Source organism: Kogia breviceps, chromosome 2 (genome assembly GCF_026419965.1).
Source record: "Kogia breviceps isolate mKogBre1 chromosome 2, mKogBre1 haplotype 1, whole genome shotgun sequence".
NCBI classification, from domain to species: Eukaryota; Metazoa; Chordata; class Mammalia; order Artiodactyla; family Physeteridae; genus Kogia; species Kogia breviceps.
Window position 1 is genome coordinate 111,954,523 of NC_081311.1, and position 10,999 is coordinate 111,965,521.

Sequence of the window (10,999 nt, forward strand, 5' to 3'; positions counted from 1 at the left end):
TAGCCCACTAAGTTCTCAGGGTGTGGCACCCTCTCACCTGCCCGCTTGTAAGCCTCACAAGCATCCTATTCTAATAAATCACTTCTTGTCTATCACTTTGCCTCTCACTGAATTCTTTCTGCGCTGAGACATAAGGAACCAGAGCTCCTCGGAGGCCCCCAAAACGCCCCCTAGTGGTTTCACATGGACTGGGGCCAATGAAGACAAAGTGGGTAAGGAAGCCCCTGTGAGTTTAAAGCTAAGGAACCATGGGAGAGCCATGCCCATCAAGCCATTCAGTTCTTATAGCTCAGAATTTCCTGAGAAGAAGCAGGTTGGAGTATTCCTGGCAAGAATCACATCCCACCCACCCACACCAGTATCAGGCAGGAGAACAAGAGACATTTATGAGCATCCTTTGTCCCACATCTTTATGCTCTTCCTCCAAGAAATCAGCCTGGCTCTCTCCCTTACAACCATCAGCCTTTTTTCTCAAGACCCCTATTTTAAAGAACCTTCCTCAATCACCCTATTTATTTTTTATTTATTTTACTTATTTATTTATTTATTGTATTTTTTTTGCGGTGCACAGGCCTCTCACTGTTGTGGCCTCTCCCGTTGCGGACCACAGGCCCCGGACGCGCAGGCTCAGCGGCCATGGCTCACGGGCCCAGCCGCTCCGCGGCACGTAGGATCCTCCCATGGGACTGGGGCATGAACCCGCGTCCCCTGCACTGGCAGGCGTACTCTCAACCACTGCGCCACCAGGGAAGTCCAATCACCCTATTTAAAACAGCATTCCCCCACAGGCAGACCACACCTCTCCCTCCAGTTTCATCCCTTTCTTTCACAAAACTGATTATCAGCTGATACATACAGGTATTCATTTAATTGATTATCACTTGTCCACTCTTACTATTTTAAGCTTCAGGAGAATATGGACTCCTACCTATTTTGCTTACTGTTGTACCGTCAGTTTTTAGAACAATATTTGACACATAGTAGGTGCTCAAAAAAAAACCTATTTATATCTTTGCTGATAAATTTTGGCCCAAGGATTACAGGTTTCTGAAAACTGGTTGAAAAATAAAATGAGCCTGAAAGGATAAGCATTCACCAGGTTTGCAGAGGGACTGGGAAGGGTCCTGTCTTGCAGAGGGACTGTGTAGAGGTGTTCAGCATAGAGATGGAGGTGCAGGGCAAGAAATTCCAAGACTCTGGGAAGCAGTAAAAGGGTTGTTTGGTCCAGAGTATTATGGTGTCTTCAAGGCATTACTAATGAAGAAGCAAAGCCAACCATGACAATCTGGACTGGGACATCCTGTCACTAGTGTGGATCATCCTTACTGATCAATTCTACTCCAGCAGGAAATTCATATTACCCTGGGCAGACAACCACTACTGGATTCCAAATAAGCAAAAATATGCCACCCTGAAATGATTCAAATTCGTATTTAAAATTTTGAAAAATACAATGTAATAAAAAGAATCATTTCATTGCCTTTATTTGATCTTACTCATCCCCAAAGAAAATACACTTTCTACTCTTTTACTATCAGTAAGCAGAATTGTAAAGAAATTGCCGTCAGATGGAGTTTCTTCACCATTTCCTCCAAGCTCCCCAGGTTACTGCTGGCTCAGCTCCCTGATACTCTCTGGCCATACATTGGTATCAGGTTTCCCCAGCCAGAAGGTACATAACAAGTTTTGAATACAAAGGATTTCCTAATTGATGAAGGAGCATGTAAGTCACTTGCCTTCTTAGTGCTCCTTTTGTGTGCATTTATGCTTGATTACTACATCTACTGTCTTTGTTCATTTATTTGCGCTTGTTCAATTATTTACCTGAATTCTTGACTTTGGTTTCCCTGAAATTCTAATTCAACTGGTTGGTATAATACAAAACTCCTATCCTATTTTCAACTATAAACACAATAGGGAATACATCCTTTTGCCCCATGAGTATTTTTCTATATTCTAAATTGGTTACATGTATTCTCTTATTAGAAATTGAGAGGGTGGGTCCTGCTTTATTTAGCAGCATTCTACCTAGAAACCCTGTGAATAATTAGAGTGTATTTAACCATGGGATGTAAGCATGTTTTTGCTGCAAATTACAAACACCTACCCATAGTTCTTAGTGAGAAACTTCACTGAAAATTTTTAATCAGACCTTCACCATCTCTTATGTATTCTTCTAAATTGCAAATTTACAGAGGATAGGAATTGCTATCTTCATTCAGTCAGTGTTTCTAAAGCACCAGCATCTCATGTCATGCCTCCTGGCATTAAATATATACTGATTTATGAAAACCATAAATTGGGAGATAATGATCTCTATTCATCAATGGGGAAGATGATGGGGAGTTTACAGCTGTAGTTCAGGGACAGTGAAACACTGAATAGTATATTTTGATGACTTCAGTGTTATAACCATTCAGTAACATCATCACTTCAGAGTTTATGTGTGTGTATCATTTGTGCATGTGTGTGTATCATTTGTGCATGTGTGCGGTAGACATGCATGCCTAGCTTCTTCATGCTTCTAGGCAAATGTAGGAGAGAAAGAGAGAAAATGTGTTTAGTTTTGAATGTCATGATGTTTGCTGCTAGAAAGATTCAGTAATTTACTCTTCCTGGCTTAGCTCTTTTTATTTCACTATTCCTGTAACCCTTTCTGCTCTTATGCAGCAGTCAATAATACCATATTTTTCTTTGTTAGCAAGATCTTACACTTTCACTTCACTAATAGGAATGGAACAAAAATACAAATTCAAAATTTAAATATGAAATAGTCATAATTTTTCTCCTTTTTCAAAAAATATTCATATTTTATAGGTTTCACTCTCATTTATGACAAGATGTATTTTGATATTTATTGGTCCTTAGACTTTTAGAGGAAGTTAGAGACTATCTCAACTTAATTTCTGCTGAATAGTAAGTAGTCCCATTAGATGGTTCTTTAAAAAAATAATGCTTTCATATGTTTGAGAAAGTCCAGAGTCTAACGATTTTTAGAGATTAGCAATGCTCATTAATGGATTTGCAAAAAGTATTATAAATGATGGTTTTCTCAACATTGTGACCAATATTTTCCCATATTACTTGAATGTGAAAACTTTTTTAACACTTAAAATGGATTAGCAGGGAGGAGCTTCAAGATGGCGGAAGAGTGAGACACGGAGATCACCTCCCTCCCCACAAATACATCAGAAATACGTCCACATGTGCAACAACTCCTACAGAACTCCTACTGAACGCTGACAGAAGACCTCAGACCTCCCAAAAGGCAAGAAACTCCCCACGTACCTGGGTAGAACAAATGAAAAACGAAAAAAGAGAGACAAAAGAATAGGGATGGACCTGCACCAGTGGGAGGGAGCTGTGAAGGAAAGGTTTCCACACTCTAGGAAGGCCCTTCGCGGGCAGAGACTGCAGGTGGCGGATGGGGGCGAGCATTGGAGCCACAGAGGAGAGCACAGCCACAGGGGTGCGGAGGGCAAAGCAGAGAGATTCCCGTACAGAGGATCGGTGCCAACCAGCATTCACCAGCCGAGAGGCTTGTCTGCTCACCCGACGGGGCAGGCGGGGCTGGGAGCTGAGGCTCGGGCTTCAGAGTCGGATGCAGCGAGAGGACTGAGGTTGGCGGCGTGAACACAGCCCGAAGGGGCTAGTGCACCACGGCTAGCCGGGAGGGAGTCCGGGAAGAAGTCTGGAGCTGCCGAAGAGGCAAGAGACTTTTTCTTGCCTCTTTGTATCCTGGTGCGCAAGGAGAGGGGGTTAAGAGCATTGCTTAAAGGAGCTCCAGAGACGGGTGTGAGCCACGGCTATCAGCGTGGACCTCAGAGATGGGCATGAGACGCTCAAGCTGCTGCTGCCACCACCAAGAAATCTATGTACAAGCACAGGTCACTCTCCACACCTCCCCTCACTGGAGACTGTGTAGCCCGCCAATGTCAGGGTCCCGTGATCCGAAGACAACTTCCCCGGGAGAACGCATGGCGCGGCTCAGCCTGGTGCAACGTCACGCTGGCCTCTGCCGCCGCAGGCTCGCCCCGAACTCCATACTCCTCCTTCCACCAGGCCTGAGTGAGCCAGAGCCCCCGAATCAGCTGCTCTTTAACCCTGTCCTGTCTGAGCAAAGAACAGATGCCCTCAGGTGACCTACATGCAGCTGCGGGACCAAATCCAAAGGTGAACCCCAGGAGCTGTGAGAACAAAGAAGAGAAAGGGAAATCCCTCCCAGCAGCCTCAGGAACAGCGTATTAAATCTCCACAATCAACTTGATGTACCCTGCATCTGTGGAATACATGAATAGACAACAAATCATCCCAAATAGAGGAGATGGACTCTGGGAGCAACGAAATATTTTCTTTCTTCCCTTGTTCTCTTTTTGTGAGTGTGTATGTGTATGCTTCTGTGTGTGATTTTGTCTTTATAGCTTTGCTTTTACCATTTGTCCTAGGGTTCTGTCTGTCAGTTTTTCCTTTTTTTTTTTTTTTAAGTATAGTTCTTAGTGCTGGTTATCATTGCTGGATTTGTATTTCAGTTTGGTTGCTCTCTTCTTTCTTTCTTTCATTAAAAAAAAAAAAAATTATTTATTTATTTATTTTTGGCTGTGTTGGGTTCTCATTTCTGTGCAAGGGCTTTCTCTAGTTGTGGCAAGTGGGGGCCACTCTTCATCACGGTGCTCAGGCCTCTCACTATCATGGCCTCTCGTTGCAGAGCACAGGCTCCAGATGCACAGGCTCAGTAATTGTGGCTCACAGGCCCAGTCGCTCCGCAGCACGCGGGATCCTCCCAGACCAGGGCCTGAACCTGTGTCTGCTGCATCAGCAGACAGACCCTCAACCACTGCGCCACCAGGGAAGCCCCTCTTTCTTTCATTTTATTTATTATTTAAAATTTTTTTAAAAAATAATTATTTTTATTTTCATAACTATTTTTATTTTCATAACTATTTTATTTTATCTTCTTTCTTTTTTTTTTTTCTCCATTTTATTCTGAGCCATGTGGATGACAGGCTCTTGGAGCTTCAGCCGGGCATCAGGGCTGTGCCTCTGAGGTGGGAGAGCCAAGTTCAGGACATTGGTCCGCAAGAGACCTCCCAGCTCCACGTAATATCAAATGGTGAAAATCACCCAGAGATCTCCATCGCAACACCAGACCCAGCTCCACTCAACGACCAGCAAGCTACAGTGCTGGACACCCTATGCCAAACAACTAGCAAGAAAGGAACACAACCCCATCCATTAGCAGAGAGGCTGCCTAAAATCATAATAAGGCCACAGACAACCCATAACACACTACCAGACATGGACCTGCCCACCAGAAAGATAAGATCCAGCCTCATCCACGAGAACACAGGCACTAGTCCCCTCAACCAGGAAGCCTACACAACCTACTGAACCAACCTTAGCCACTGGGGACAGACACCAAAAACAATGGGAACTATGAACCTGCAGCCTGCGAAAAGGAGACCCCAAACACAGTTAAGTTCAGCAAAATGAGAAGACAGAGAAACACACAGCAGATGAAGTAGCAAGGTAAAAACCCACCAGGCCTAACAAATGAAGAGGAAATAAGCAGTCTAACTGAAAAATAATTCACAATAATGATAGTAAAGATAATCCAAAATCTTGGAAATAGAACGGAGAAAGTACAAGAAACATTTAACAAGGACCTAGAAGAACTAAAGAGCAGACAAAGAGTGATGAACAACACAATAAATGAAATTTAAAATTCTCTAGAAGGGATCAATAGCAGAATAACTGAGGCAGAAGAACAGATAAGTGACCTGGAAGATAAAATAGTGGAAATAACTACTGCAGAGCAGAATAAAGAAAAAAAATGTAAAGAATTGAGGACAGTCTCAGAGACCTCTGGGACAACATTAAACGCACCAACATTGAATTATAGGAGTCCCAGAAGAAGAAGAGAAAAAAAAAGATACTGAGAAAATATGTGAAAGATTATAGTTGAAAACTTCTCTAATATGGGAAAGGAAATAGTTAGTCAAGGCCAGGAAGCACAGAGAGTCCCATACAGGATAAATCCAAAGAGAAACTTGCCAAGACACATATTAATCAAAATATCAAAAATTAAATACAAAGGGAAAATATTAAAAGCAGCAAGGGAAAAACAACAAATAACATACACGGGTATCCCCATAAGGTTAACAGCTGATCTTTCAGCAGAAATTCTGTAAGCCAGAAGGGAGTGGCAGGACATATTAAAGTGATGAAGGGGAAAAACCTACAACCAAGATTACTCTACCCAGCAAGGATCTCATTCAGATTCGATGAAGAAAACAAAACCTTTACAGACAAGCAAAAGCTAAGAGAATTCAGCACCACCAAACACAAGAGAAGGAAAAGACCTACAATAACAAACCCAAAACAATTAAGAAAATGGTAATAGGAATAGACATATCAATAATCACCTTAAATGTAAATGGATTAAATGCTCCCACCAAAAGACAAGACTGGCTGAATGGATTCAAAAACAAGACCTGTATATATGCTGTCTACAAGAGACCCACTTCAGACCTAGGGACACATACAGACTGAAAGTGAGGGGATGGAAAAAGATATTACATGCATATGGAAATCAAAAGAAAGCTGAGTAGCAATTCTCATATCAAACAAAATAGACTTTAAAACAAAGACTACTACAAAAGACAAAGAAGGACACTACATAATGATCAAGGGATCAATCCAAGAAGAAGATATAACAATTGTAAATATTTATGCACCTAACATAGGAGCACTTCAATACATAAGGCAAATGCTAACAGCCATAAAAGGGGAAATCGAAAGTAACACATTCATAGTAGGGGACATTAACACCCCACTTTCACCTATAGACAGATCATCAAAAATGCAAATAAATAAGGAAACACAAGCTTTAAATGATACAATAAACAAGATGGACTTAATTGATATTTGTAGGACATTCCATCCCCAAACAACAGAATACACATTCTTCTCAAGTTCTCATGGAACATTCTCCAGGATAGATCATATCTTGGGTAACAAATCAAGCCTTGGTAAATTTAAGAAAACTGAAATCGCATCAAGGATCTTTTCCAACCATAACGCTATGAGACTAGATATCAATTACAGGAAAAAATCTGTAAAAAGTACAAACACATGAAGGCTAAACAATACACTACTTAATAACCAAGAGATCACTGAAGAAATCAAAAAGTACCTAGAAACAAATGACAATGAAAACACGATGACCCCAAACCTATGGGATGCAGCAAAAGCAGTTCTAAGAAGGAAGTTTATAGCAATACAATCCTACCTTAAGAGATAAGAATCATCTCAAAAAAACAACCTAACCATACAGATAAAGCAATTAGAAAAAGAAGAACAAAAAACCCCAAATTTAGCAGAAGGAAAGAAATCATAAAGATCAGAGCAGAAATAAATGAAAAAGAAATGAAGGAAACTATAGCAAATATCAATAAAACTAAAAGCTGGTTCTTTCAGAAGATAAACAAAATGGATAAACCATTAGCCAGACTCATCAAGAAGAAAAGGGAGAAGACTCAAATCAGTAAAATTAGAAATGAAAAAGCAGAAGTAACCACTGACACTGCAGAAATACAAAGGATCATGAGAGATTACTACAAGCAACTGTATGCCAATAAAATGGACAACCTGGAAGAAATGGACAAATTCTTAGAAATGCACAACCTGCCGAGACGGAACCAGGAAGAAATAGAAAATATGAACAGACCAATCACAAGCACTGAAATTGAAACTGTGATGAAAAATCTTCCAACAAACAAAAGCCCAGGACCAGATGGCTTCACAGGCGAATTCTATCATTTAGAGAAGAGCTAACACCTATCCTTCTCAAACTTTTCCAAAATATAGCAGAGGGAGGAACACTCCCAAACTCATTGTATGAGGCCACCATCACCCTGATACCAAAACTAGACAAAGACGTCACAAAGAAAGAAAACTACAGGCCAATATCACTGATGAACAGAGACGCAAAAATCCTCAACAAAATACTAGCAAACAGAATCCAACAGCACATTAAAAGGATCATACACCATGATCAAGTGGGGTTTATCCCAGGAATGCAAGGATTCTTCAATATACGCAAATCAATCAATGTGATACACCATATTAACAAATTGAAGGAGAAAAACAATATGATCATCTCAATAGATGCAGAGAAAGCTTTCGACAAAATTCAACACCCACTTATGATAAAAACCCTCCAGAAAGTAGGCATACAGGGAACTTGCATTCCTCTCGTGCATTCCTATACACTAATGATGAAAAATCTGAAAGCGAAATTAAGAAAACACTCCCATTTACCACTGCAACAAAAAGAATAAAATATCTAGGAATAAACCTACCTAAGGAGACAAAAGACCTGTACGCAGAAAATTATAAGACACTGATGAAAGAAATGAAAGATGATACAAATAGATGGAGAGATATACCATGTTCTTGGATTGGAAGAATCAACATTGTGAAAATGACTCTACTACCCAAAGCAATCTACAGATTCAATGCAATCCCTATCCAACTACCACTGGCATTTTTCACAGAACTAGAACAAAAAAATCTCACAATTTGTACGGAAACACAAAAGACCCCATATAACCAAAGCAATCTTGCAAAAGAAAAACGGAGCTGGAGGAATCAGGCTCCCTGACTTCAGACTATACTACAAAGCTACAGTAATCAAGACAGTATGGTCCTGGCACAAAAACAGAAATATAGATCAATGGAACAGGACAGAAAGCCCAGAGGTAAACCCACACACATATGGCCACCCTGTCTTTGATAAAGGAGGCAAGAATATACAGTGGAGAAAAGATAGCCTCTTCAATAATGGTGCTGGGAAAACTGGACAGCTACATGTAAAAGAATGAAATTAGAACACTCCCTAACACCATACATAAAAATTAACTCAAAATGGATTAAAGACCTAAATATAAAGCCAGAGACTATTAAACTCTTAGAGGATAACATAGGCAGAACACTCCATGACATAAATCACAGCAAGACACTTTTTGACCATCTCCCAGAGAAATGGAAATAAAAACAAAAATAAACAAATGGGACCTAATGAAACTCAAAGCTTTCGCACAGCAAGGGCAACCATAAACAAGACGAAAAGAGAAGCCTCAGAATGGGAGAAAATAGTTGCAAATGAAGCAACTGACAAAGGATTAATCTCCAAATTATCCAAGCAGCTCATGCAGCTCAGTATCAAAAAAACAAACAACTCAATCTAAAAATGGGCTATGGGGCTTCCCTGGTGGCGCAGTGGTTGAGAATCCGCCTGCCGATGCAGGGGATACGGGTTCGTGCCCCGGTCCGGGAAGATCCCACGTGCCGCGGAGCGGCTGGGCCCGTGAGCCGTGGCCGCTGAGCCTGCGCGTCCGGAGCCTGTGCTCCGCAAAGGGAGAGGCCACAACAGTGAGAGGCCCGCATACCACAAAAAAAAAAAAAATAAAAAAAATAAAAATGGGCTGAATTCTAAATAGACATTTCTCCAAAGAAGATATACAGATTGCCAACAAACACATGAAAGGATGCTCAACATCACTAATCATTAGAGAAATGCAAATCAAAACTACAATGAGATATCATCTCACACCGGTCAGAATGGCCATCATCAAAAAATCTACAAACAATAAATGCTGGAGAGAGTGTGGAGAAAAGGGAACCCTCTTGTACTCCTGGTGGGAATGTAAATTGATACAGCCACTATGGAGAACAGTATGGAAGTTCCTTAAAAAACTAAAAATTGAACTACCATAGAACCCAGCAATCCCACTACTGGGCGTATACCCTGAGAAAACCATAATCCAAAAAGAGTCATGTACCACAGTGTTCATTGCAGCTCTATTTACAATAGCCAGGACATGGAAGCAACCTAAGTGTTCATCAACAGATGAATGGATAAAGAAGATGTGGCACATATACACAATGGAATGTTACTCAGCCATAAAAGGAAACGAAACTGAGTTATTTGTAGTGAGGTGGATGGACCTAGAGTCTGTCATACAGAGTGAAGCAAGTCAGAAAGAGAAAAACAAATACCGCATGCTAACACGTATATATGGAATCTAAAGAAAAAAAAAATGGTCATGAAGAACCTAGGGGCAAGAAGGGAATAAAGACAGAGACCTACTAGAGAATGGAGTTGAGCATATGGGGAGGGGGAAGGGTAAGCTGGGACGAAGTGAGAGAGTGGCATGGACATATATACACTACCAAATGTACAATATACACTACCAAATGTAAAATAGAGAGCTAGTGGGAAGCAGCTGAATATCAGAGGGAGGTCAGCTCGGTGCTTTGTGACCACCTAGAAAGGTAGGATACGGAGCGTGGGAGGGAGGGAGACACAAGAGGGAAGAGATATGGAGATATATGTATAACTGATTCACTTTGTTATAAAGCAGAAACTAACACACCATTGTAAAGCAATTATGCTCCAATAAAGATGTTAAAAAAAAATGGATTAGCATCCTTTTGGGAAAACCCTTAAACCTAATTTACTTTAATGAGAAGGAACGTGCGTCCCCTGGAGGAGAAGCACTGAAAGTAATGAATAGAGTTAGAATGTGAAGTCAGGTCTACGGTGCCTCAGGTTTGGGGTCTCTCACTACACCACATTATTATTTATCCCCAATTCAACTGAATTCTGCAGTAGAGACAAGTTGTTTTTCTGCAAATAACAATTCCTGGATTATTTCCAACATTGAGCTATAAATTCAGTCTAACGTGAACCACAAATATATAAAGGTAAAAAAAAAATCAATATTCCTCTCCTTATCATGTTCCAAGACTATAAATTTAAAGCCACAAGAGAAAATAGAAACTAAATTTTTAAGAGGTTAAAAGTATGAACCCTAGGGCTTCCCTGGTGGTGCCGTGGTTGAGAGTCCGCCTGCCGATCCAGGGGACACAGGTTCGTGCCCCCGTCTGGGAATATCCCACATGCCGCGGAGCGGCTGGGCCCGTGAGCCATGGCCGC